The sequence below is a fragment of the Clarias gariepinus genome, chromosome 13 (genome assembly GCF_024256425.1).
Source record: "Clarias gariepinus isolate MV-2021 ecotype Netherlands chromosome 13, CGAR_prim_01v2, whole genome shotgun sequence".
Lineage (NCBI taxonomy): Eukaryota > Metazoa > Chordata > Actinopteri > Siluriformes > Clariidae > Clarias > Clarias gariepinus.
The window spans coordinates 22,604,647-22,616,718 of NC_071112.1; the positions used below are offsets into that span (position 1 = coordinate 22,604,647).

The 12,072-nt window shown below is 40.9% G+C and overlaps 1 protein-coding gene across 1 annotated transcript in view; it reads left to right on the forward strand.

Annotated features, from left to right (window-relative positions):
• The window catches only part of arhgap5 (Rho GTPase activating protein 5), a 46,528-nt gene that overhangs the window by 22,849 nt on the left and 11,607 nt on the right, over positions 1–12,072 (forward strand). The gene's annotated exons all lie outside the window — the stretch shown is intronic.

The following is a 12,072-nucleotide window of genomic DNA, read 5'->3' on the forward strand; positions in this document are numbered from 1 at the left end:
TACTTTCAGTCAGTAACTTTCTCCAGTTTATAGAGCAACCTCATGCTTGTTCTTTGTTGGGTTTTTTTTTGTTTTTCCGAACTGCCTGCTGAACTGGTCCGTTTTTCACTGAAGTCATCTCCAAACTTTTAGGTGGGAGGAGATGTTCTGCTTGTAGAAGCAGTTTCTGAATCATCACAGGCGTGGTTTCATTGTGAGTAGGTGCTCGATTTGAAAAATAAGCCACAACATAGACGTATTAAATAATAAATAATGCATGCACATAAATTGGTGGTATGTCCGGCCTTTGCATTCATTATTATTTTTCTTTTGGTGTTGTGTATTAAATTTTTAGCTGAGTTGAAGCTTTTTGTAATATATTTCCCAAGCAAAAAATGATGAATGCCTCATTTTAAGAGGCTGGACCAGACATTTGAATTCTGGATCTAATTACTTCATTAGTTACTGCTGAAGGATTGGCTATGGTGTGTGTGTGTGTAGTGTTTGGTGCACTCGCACATTTTACCCTCCCTAAAGCTTGTGTATCTGCGGCATCCTCCTCCATCGGTGTTAAATTGCCGTGTTAGGGATGAAGAAACGCTCGGTCAGTGGGTTCCTGCTCTTGTCAGTACACGGGTGTGAAAGTTTCCAGATGCTTGAGCACCTGCAATCCCATCCTCCAGTGCGCTCACATCTCGATCAGACAGTGTGAACTGGGCTGAGTGCGAGTGCCATTTGCAGCTCTTGGCACTGCAGGATCATCTCACAAACAAACAGTTTTAATGATGGCTAAGGCAGTGGTAGATCATTCAGCCCATGTTATGATTAGGATTGGGGATCGAAACCCGGGACCAATATTGTACTGATACCTATATATGTTTTAGGACCGAAGCAGACCTCAGTAACTCATGACAGAGCGATCGATTGATATATTTGACTGAAACGGACATGAGAAGCATATTCACCCTGTGCATGTTGTTCTCACATTCCGATTTAAAAGCACTCGGGAAATGAGACCATCCGCGTGAATGCAGTTACACTTGCTCTGGCGGTAGCAGTAAGCGTTAACTCGCTACAATTAAAATGCCTAAAGCTAAGCGCTCTAAAGTGTGACTGTATTTCACAACAAAAGGATTCCGATGCCACGACATGCAACAAATATCCTTTAACAATTGGGTGTAAAGGAGGAAAGACGACGAACCTAATGAAACATTTGAGGACACATGAGATAAAGTTAAAAGCAGAGGGATGCACCGTGTTTAGCGGTTTGTGGACATCAGATGGTAGTGTGTGTGTCCCCGGCCCTATTCAGACCAACACTTGAAAAGTTTTTCCAGATAAGACAAATATGGTCATATTTCTGCAAAATAATTGCTGAAATTTGAAGCTGGTTTGTACCTTACCAAGAATACCAACTATTTCACTGTTATTGGTGTTAAATTAATGTAGTTGTGTTAGGTTGAATTCAAATTGGTTTTACATTCTACTAAAAATGTTTTGTATTTAAATTTAGGCATTTGGCAGACGCCCTTATCCCAAACGACTGAACTATCCCATTTTTTTTTAGATTATATCAATTTGGTACTGTTATCGTAATAAGAAACAAAAAATTATACCCAATTCTAATAATGATCCATGCTGTGTAATATGTAGGCCCCATGTGGAAAACGATCCAACATTGTTGTATGCATTGCCAGTGTTCCTGGCATTGTTATTGTTCAAGGAACTGCCTAAAATGTGACACATACGACGTGCATGTGCAGGCAAAGTCTAGGACGTAGTGGTGGGTGTAGTGTAATAGTTAATCCGGTCTACAGGTTGTATTTCCTCCTAAGGTGTGGATTTTATAAATAAGCCATGCTACTTATTTTTAGAAATGCATCATTTGCATTTTTTTTTTTTTTGCTGATTACCAATGCTTTTTCTTTTTTTTTTTTAAATGCATGAATTTTTTAATGGCAAGTTTTGTGTGATGATTCACGTATCAACACACTAACGTCAAAATCTATTTCATTTAAGCACATTTTTACATTTATAATGGCAAGGTCGAATTGGCTGGTTTCGGTTTGATTGACTGGTGATCAGCCTCAGATAGAAAAGATTCTGGACTGAGCGCTGAAGCTTCTAAGTGGCGCAACAGAAACACAATTTTATGATGTTAAAATCCTCCGATCTGCCTTTTTCCCCAAACTTTTTGAGTGAATTAATCTCGAACCCGCTCCAAAATAGGGTTAAAGTCTGGATCACTAACATTCATAATAAAACATGTACCGTTAAATATTGTATAACTTTTACATTTTCTCCAAAACTTCCCAAGGTTGCAGGACTTTCACTCATTCAAACACATACCCCAAAATGAAAAAAAAAAAAAAGTCAAACTTAATCTTATATACCAATGAGATCAAAATGAAAATGAGTGTGAGCAGATTCAATAAGTGTCTGCTGGATTGTATTTGTAAATAAAATTAGGTTTAACTCTGCCCAGTAACCTTGAACTTGACCCTGTGCAGTGTAGAAAACGTCAAAGTTATATTTAATAGTCCATATTTTGTTATGAACATCCACGCTTGTGGGTAGATTCCGCAAGAGATCAAGTATGCCTCCCCTTTTCCTAAGAAGACATGCTCCGTAGACTCCCGGGTACATATGGCCGCAGCTGGATTTAAACTCGTGAACGTTTTTTTTTTTTTTTGCGCTGCTCTGGAGCATGTGCGCGATCTGAACACTAAATCATGCGGTGCAGATTTCATTTTCTCATAAAGTGTGGATTTTTAAAATGAAATCCAAACGCTACTTCTATTTCTATGGCCATTCATGCTGAAAACTGGACGATTCCGGTCGTTGGCCGATTGATCGGCGCATCTTACTTATTGTATAACCACTAACAATGGATAAGAGTTTCGGTATTGATTTCAGCATGGTTGCACTTTCATTCATAAACACAAGCCGCATTTTTTCGAAGTGTAAGTAGAGTGTTTAGTACAGGCTACTTTTTTGTTGTTGTTTTTGCATGCATCCTCTACATCATGGAGTCCTGGCCACATGGGAAGCAGACCTAGTTGCAAAAGGTTACACTCTCCATGTGACCTTTATCTCAGCACAGTGTGATCCTGCACAAACAAGCAGGGCACCATTTATAGAATGCACTGTTATTTTGGTGTTGTAATGATTACAATTAAAAAGCTTCTAGTGCATTCCAGTAGTACTGACGCAGTCCAGGAAGAGTGTGTGATGAGAGTCACACCTGGTGTGATTGTCAGGGATATAATGATGCATAAGAATGCAGTCCAATATCACAACGTGGCAGTGTCTGCATTCAGCATTGCCTGAATACCTGCCCCAGGCTTCTGTTTTTTAATTGATTGTTAAAATTGTGTATGCACTACTACATGACAATTAGACATGTGGCATATTAGGGCTGTGGGAGCGTTCCTGAGAACACTTGACCCCAAAGTCTGGTTCATTTTGATCAATGAGAACACAATCGTTTCGCGCTTGGGAACTGTGCCCGGGTCAGCTGGAAAAGGTGGTTTTGAGAATGATACAGCATTTTCAGGAATGAATTAAATCAGATATGGTAACCAAGATTGAAAGTAGATTGCAGTTTAGATGCAACGTCATCAGTGTGGTCAGTCTTCCTCAAAATATCCGTATGCATGTAGCACTCGTCAACTGACTGATGAAGAAGGAAGGCATGCGAGAGCGTCGCTCTTGACATTTTTTCCAGTATATTAATAATATTAAGCATAGCTCGTAGGGCAAATTCCTCATTCTTTTCTTTTCTTGTGTTTAATCGTGGCTTACAATCGAAGTACGTGCATACTGCCACCTGCTGTATCAGAGACCATAGACGCACAAGCGGACCCGAGAACGGGGAGCAAAAAATAATATGAAGTCTGGCCAGCAGGGGGAGTGGAAAGAGGAGAGCGGTCGTTCCAAATCATTTGTGCCTAATGTGAAAACATCCTAAGTGAACCGAAGGCATGATGGTGCAGAATAGGACAGTGGGGGGATGTGTCCTGCAGTTGTTGAGTTGCTTCGAAGTTGTGGTCGCTGCATGAGGACGTGCATCGCCATGGAGCCCCAGGACTGTTTTTAACAGCATTTCTCTGCTTTTGCTGAGAATTGCAGCTTTATGTTTTTCTCTAAATGTAATTCTAAATGACGCACTCATCGTTGATCGTCCATGTTCCTGAAAATGCATGAGAAAAGAAGGTCCTTCACATCCTAAAAGATGCTCCTTGTGGATTACTTGGCAGCTTGCCATCGTTTAAATTGCTTCTTTACTGGTTCGGACAGTATCTCCCCTGCTGCTGTGGCCCTTACATTCCAGCTCAGACACTATGTACATTTTAAATTACCTCTATATTTTTATTCTTCCTTGTATTTGGGTATTCAGCACACTGTAACGTTTCAGTCCACTACTCCTTGGTTGTCGGCTTTGCAACTTACTGTGAGGTCAAAGTGCTCCCACACACCAGATCTCAGTGTAACCGTTTTTTTATGCGTCTCTTAAGCTAGTACAGAAGCATTCTTGTGTATTGGCTCAAGAAAACAGCATGCCTAGGAGAAGAGGATCTTCTGAATCATTGTAAAGGCGAAGCTCTTTTTTTCTGAAATTGAATGTGTGGGCTTGATGAAATGAAAACACAAGCAGTGTGTACTGTATGGCGAATATCCTCTGTTATTATGCAGTCTGTTGAATGTGGAATCTGTATCAATTGATACGGTCCAATGCTATACACTGCATTGTTGTACGTCTAGTAATAACGTACATGAGGTAGCTCTAATATAACAATCGGGAGCTGCTCTATGCTGAACCTGTTTAGGGCACTTCACACTGCGTTAATCAGGTGACCTTTTCCAGGTTGCTCTGCATTTCAGCCTGATGGACCTCCCAGGGCAAAAGAGTGTTTGTGAAGTTAACCGAAGCTGACCTTTTTCATGTTTGCAATAACAAAGCAAGCGGCCCACGGAGCGAGGGTGTGGCGGCCTCATTTTGGGCGATTTATTTATTCATCTTTATTTGGCTGCAACCGATCTCATCTTAAATTTCAATAGTGATACTATAGATAAGGTTAATAATGAGTCACACCTGTAAGGTTTAAAGGGGTCATTGTGGTAGTGAGCGCAGTTTAGGAACTCATTTAGGACTTCATCTGTTTTAATCCCTAATGTAGTAAATACACTATTACAGTGTAAAGAAATATCTTCTCACTGGCTGGGATTCAGAGCTAAAGCTTTACACTGGATCAAGCTTTGTCTAGGGATTTTCCCTAAATCATAAAAGCAAGCTTAATGAGCTTCCTCTACTGTTTAAGCAACTTATTCAATGAAAAGCTTTTATGGACGTTTCAGATTCAGTTTTATTACTGTCACATCATAGTTCACACCATTACTAAGTAAAGTATAAAAGGGGGTTAATTCTTGTATGTGGAAAACCAACAGTGCAGTGAAATCTGTTTAGGTATTGAGAATTAAAAAAATATAAAAGACAACAAAATTAGTTAAAGAGAGTTACTAAAGTAAATGGAGCCATAAAACATGAGGTGTGGTAGAAAAGGTAAAGACGATACTGTGGAGTGATATTTAAACTTAATATCCAGATATATGCTTGATCTTTCACTAGACATGCATTGAACGCTGACAACTAGACAAGCTGAGCAATATTTAAGCAATATCACACGAGAGGAAGTGCTGTTAAGGGTGCCTCCTTGATGATATCCAGCACAACAGCACGATCTCAAGTGTGGTATTGCTTTTCTACAACAGTTCCGCAAACACCATTTCTTATCAGCAGATAATGATTTGTTGTTTATTAAACCAGTTATTTTGCTCCGGCAACACACATCCTTCTGCGTCTGGCAGAACTATCTAACCGTGACTGGCGGAGCTGGCGACTGACAGTTAGTGACTGACAGTTGATTAACAGGGTGAATGTTTTTAAAAATTCTACTTATTCCACTTTAGAATGTTAGCTCTGTTAACTTCCGGATTCCTGGGGTTAAATCCCAAATAGCGTTAAAATGGTAAGCTTAGTGCGCTGTGTAGGCCATTGTCACGCACAACAAGTAGTACCCTTAAATAGGGGGTTTAAGCCTCAGGAAAATGAAACAACACAATTTGGCTCAAATTAAACTGCTCGCCGTATTATCCGAGATTGTTGGTTCAGTTCCCGGGTGATGCTATAGCTTCCCGCAGCCGGGGACCTAGAGAGAGTGAGCTGATTGGCCGAGCTCTCCCAAGCATGGTGGGATGAGAGGCATTTAGAGCTCTCACATCAATCACGGCTCTACAGGCAATCAGGGGCGTCTAAGAGCTCACGCAAGCGGAAGGAGCGGATGGCGCAGCCGGCTGGCAACTACTCACGTGGTGCGGAGGAAACACATGATAGTCTTCGGCCCTCCCGACTGACTGGTAGTAGTAGCCTTAATGTGGGAGCCCCCTAGTGGCAGGTGGGAATTGGATATGACTTAGAAGCAGTTGTTAAGGAGACAAAGTGTTGTATCAGATGACATAACGTTATCAGTACTGCAGAATTGTATTGACCTTTTTTTTTTTTTACACCCATGCTGGGGACCGACATCCCAGTGCTGTTACTTTCTATTATCAGCACTCGTGGAATGTTTCTCGTCTAATCAGATTACTCGGTTGGAACTACCAGTTGTATAATAATAAATAACATTGTAGAGCCTGGCACGAACCCCTGCTTTTGCTGATTGGCCAGTGTAATGTTTTGGCGAACGGTCTGCCCCGCTTTGTTTCTTCTTTACAGAACCAGGGTTGTGAACGAACATGAGATTTTTCATTTTCTCAGCCCACACAGCGAACAGACTGTAAGGAGATATTCGCTTAAATTTAAGAAAAAAACATGTTGGATTAGAATCGCTGATTCATCCAACCATCACAGTGGGAATAAAAACAGACCAAATGCTTTCTTAAGCTGGTAACAGTATCTAAGGAGGGGGTGTGCAGAGGCCGCGTAAAACCGTGCATGTGCACATTGATGTGATCTTCCTTGGTCTCCGTGTGCATAGATTTGAGTAATGTCTTCTGCTTCCTGCACACTGACAGGCTCTTATTGTACACTGGGGCAAAAGCATGATGGTAATCTGTTGATGAAGAGCTGCAGATGGGTCTGATGAGAGGGCTCTAAGGGAGAGCAGAACATCCTGCTGAGCCACATGTAAATGAACATCACTTCCCTCAGCACTTCTTCCTGCCGCTCTGTTTTCATGACATGCTTGACCTCAACCTTCCTCTCAGCATTTGACTGAGTTACATCATTCTGTCATTTAATAGCTGGCGGGTCAGCATGAACACAAAAGAGTTGAGGGGTTCGGCACAGCTGCAGTGTTGTTGTATAGAGCGTACGAGAGTGTACAGTAACAGGTACTGTGACCACAACAACATCGATATTATGTGACTCTATTTTAAGACGGTTGAAGTATTCACGCTTGAATATGTTACATATCAGTAGTGTATGTATTAGAATTATGTATTGACTTTAGATGAGCGATCAAAATGTGGGGTTTTCCTTTTTTTCACCTGCCTCTTCCAGGGCAGTTGGTGAATAGTCCTTCTTCACAAGCAGACAAATGGGTGTGACATCACTGCAGGGCCTCTAGCAAAACAGTGGAACGCAAGAAGCTTCAATTTCTTTTTTTTTTTAAACCTGCATGTCTACTCATAAACTGCAGCAGTTTCAGCCGTGAGAGTCAGTAACAAGATAAACTTTGTATTCTTAATGACCAGATGTTATACCTCGACACCATGGAATTCTACATTTTAATTGTCAGAAGGTGATTATTGTTATATTCTATAAAAAGGCCAGGTGACTAAAAAAAAAACTGTTTAGGTGAATCTGTGCTCATTGGCAGTGGTACCTCTGTGGTTAGGGCATTAGACTACTGATAGGGAGGTTCAAGGTCCAAACCCGAGCACCACCAGGTTGCCACTGCTGGGCCCTTGAGCATGACCTTTAACCCTCTACTGCTCAGATGTATAATGAGATAAAAATGTAAGTCACGCTGAATAAGGGCGTCTGCCAAATGCTATGCATGTAAATGTGATAGCTTTAGATTCCTGTTGTTGGCTAACAGGAGAGGAACCTGATGTGGTCACCTGCTCTTGTAGCGAATACACGTCAAGGGGTGATTTATATATTTTTTTTACTTATGTAGCATCATCGACATATCACATGGCACACATGCAGTGCTCTCACTGCATTAACCAGAGTTCAAGTTCAACAACCTCGTACCAACATTGTTCCAACATCTATAGCGTTGCCAAATCAACATTTTGACAACCAAAAAATGACTGCTGGTGAGCTTTGCTTTGCACACAGCAAGGTGTGGCGTTTGTCATTAGCTCATCCTCAAGCACCCCTCTCGTCTCTCATGTCTCTCCCTCTCTCTCTGTCTCTCGCTCTCTCTCAGGCTAAACCACACCCCTACCTGATACAAAGTCAAACAGCAATGCTTTGGAAACCAAACAATTCCTCATAACCAATGGTTTGTTGCGCTTACCACGACAACCCTGGAGGCAACTCCAGCTGCTTCTATAAGAGCAAGGCCACTGAACACGAGTACACTTTGCTGCAGGGAGTGACTATAAAGTGTGATGAAAATAGCAAGGTCACCTGTCAGTCAAGCTCCCAGCATTTCCGCAGCCGAACAATGGCAGACAGTAGCGGTGGCCAAAAAGCTTAAACACGGCGAAATGAATGCGGCTGACAAAGCCTGCGTGAAACTAGCACTGCAGATATTTAACCAGACGGCTCCACCCACCTAGTTTTAGTTAGTGCTGCAGTGCCGGGGGATTTAGACAGTGTGCCAAGTGCTGCTCCTGTGCATGTGGTTTTAGCTCTCAGATCAGTGCGCAGTGGCCTCGGTTTAACTAACAGATTTACTTTATTCATGACGTTTATTCAGCCATAAACTCTGCCTGGTCATCTGTCACAATTTTTATATGGACATACAGGTATTATCGCTAGCCTAATGCTGTGTCCTGCGGTTTGCGGTGTGCAGACTCAGTGTGGTTCTTGTCCGTCCCGGCATGTTTTTGGGCAGTGCATGAGCTTTCTTACTGACTGTAAACTAATTACGTCATCCAAGAGGTTGTGATCTTTAGCTCAGTTTGGGGCTGATATTTAATATGCATCAACAACTGAACACAGTTGAACTCCAGTGACATGGTACTCTAACCTAGGATTGTAATGTTCTCTGTAAGTAATGCTCAGTATTTCAACCAATAGTGTGTGTTAGTCACTTAAGAATCCAGAGATGGAAAAAGGGATTTGTTTTTACACACACACAAATGAGTAGACTGGTTCTTTAAGCTGGAATATAATATTGGTTTTGTGACATAATAAAACTGACACAATTCCAACACTTAAATTAATAGAATAGAAGGAATAAAAAAAATGACATCACTGGCCAAAGAGGTAATTGTTCAGAAGTGCCTGCTTTAAGCAAAGAAAACAGCTAAGGAAATTGCTGAAGGGACTGAAATTGGATTGGGAACTTTGCAATGCAGTATTAAACCTGTAAGTATAGTGCTGAACTGTGAACTTTATGGAAAAAAATGTGGTGAAGGAAAAAAAAACATGTATGGAGATCATTTAAATGCTTGATGTTGCATCATAGAAAACTGACAGCAGGAATCACAGCTCTGATCAGTAAATCAAATAGAATTTTCCCATAAGAAATAATGGAAACTTAAATTATTCATTTCGCAGCCCAAAGAAATAAATACATAAAAATAATTAACACAAAATATAAAGTAAAAATAAAACAAATTACCCTGCACTTTACCTTTAAAAAAAGTAAAAATAAATCCTGACAGTTAAGTGTTTCCGTTGGCGCAGGCAGACACTGTGTGTGTGTGCGCGTGCGTGTGTGTGTGTGTAAATCTAAAGTAAGCTCCCCTCTCCCCCTTTTCTTTCCTCCACTCTTTTCACACACACGCGCGCGCACACAACAGAAACATTGTTTTATCTGAAAAATAAACAAGAAGTCTCTCTAATGACACTCGAATAAGCAACAAACTAACGGAATCACTGCTGTAAAGTAAAAATAAAACAAATAAACCTGCACTTTACCTTTGAAAAGAATCGCGACAAACAGTGTTTCTGTGTAGAGCAGAGAGAAAGACTGTGTGTGTATCTGTGTGTCTGTAAGGCGAAAGTAGGAGAGGTCTGTGTGTCTGTCTGTGTGTTTGCGTGTGTGGCACAGTGTCCAATGGATCTTTAACCTCTCTAATGAGACTCGCTTTTGCTTTACATGCGCGCTGTACACGCGCATACAGACACAAAATAAAATGTTTTAAGCGCACACATGTGGTCACAGTGTTATGATAAATAGTACACGCGTACACGGATGTTGATTATACCAGTAAGAGACGCGCACTAAGGCCTAGCAGGGGAGACGATTACCCACAATTCCGCAGCACAAGAGAGAAATTGTTGTCTCAGTTGTGACGCTCAGCGTCAAAACAAGAAGTACATGCGTGATACATGATACTCGGTACTTGTAAACCAAGACTTGTTCGTTTTCCAAGTCAAAATTTATTAAAAATCTTTGCTCGTCTTGCAGAACCCCCACAAACCGCCTTACTCACAATCCGAGGTTTCACTGTATTTGAACACACAATGCAACGAGAACTCATGAGATTCAGACTAAACACCTTCAGTTTGATTAGAAGCTTAAATATTGGGGTTAGAGAAATGATAAAAGGACATATGGACAACTGATAGGTCATAACGCTGCCTCCAGAGGCTCTACAGTGGACACTATGCATAATGTGGGTGCATCGTTTTAAATAGGGTAACTATTTAAAAAGATGCACCCACATTATGCATAGTGCCACTGTAGAGCCTCTGGAGGCAGCGTTATGATCTGGGGTTGCTTCAGTCGGTCAGGTTTAGGTTCAGTGATGTTATCTGACAATAAAATGAAGTCAGCCGATGACCTGAATTTACAGAATGACTAGGTTATAACATCAGTGAAGCTTTCCTTTCCTGATGGCACAAGGCATATTCCAGGACTCAGTTTCTGAAAGAGTGGGTTCCAGGAGCACGAGGAATCATTTTCACGCATAAACTGGCCACCACATTGTCATTATAATCCAAGCCGAGGGCAGATGTATATTATGAATATTATTAAAAATGAATCTTTTTGGGGCCAGGCAGTGTATGTGAATTGTTTGTCGTTTTAGTTTAATTATTCAGCAGTTGTAATAAATGAAACTCCACTCAAACATTATGTTTCTTGTGTGACATTTTTATTTAGTAAACATCATTAACACCAAGAGGCCATTTATATTAAAACACATCACTTAAAAAATGTAAAAACCAACTTTTTTACAAATCTTTTCAAGGGTAATGATTACTTGGCTGTGATAAAACCTGAGTTCACTTGAGTCACTGTTTGGTTGGTTGTCTACTCTTTAAAACCACATGATGTTATATAGTTGCTCAAATTGTTCTGGCCCAGATGAGCAATACTTCACTTAATTAACCGAGATCAAGGAATGACAGCTATACGGCCGCTCATGGAAACAGGATTGGTTCACCTTGTGTGACTCCTGAGTCAGAATGGTATGACAGATTGCCTCAACTTTCTGCACATGTCCTTTGTGTAAACAGGCCTGTTTGTCTATGCCTAATATTGTGCCTCACCTTAAACTCCTAATGCTTCTGGCTCTGACATGTGAGAAAATCCAAGGAATGCACAGTAAATTTTAAAATTTGCTCACTCAAAAACTCCTCGCAAGCCAACAGGCCAAGTTGGTCTCTTTTAATGAAATGGCTTTATAGTCTTCCGTAGATGACGTTAGATCAAACATTAACTTGCAGGAAATTCGAGTAGTTTTGTATGCATCAGGAGAGACATGGTGTGATATGTGATGGTGTAATGTTTAGCTATTTCCCCTTGTTGGGAACGAGTTCAAATGTGTTTCCTTATTGTTATGAACATAGATAGAGTCAGTGCAATCAGTGAATGTCTACATCCTAACGGTGAAACACAATACTGTGTTTTGTTTCATGTGACATTTGTGGTTTGGGAGTCACAGGTGTGGCACTAAGGATTG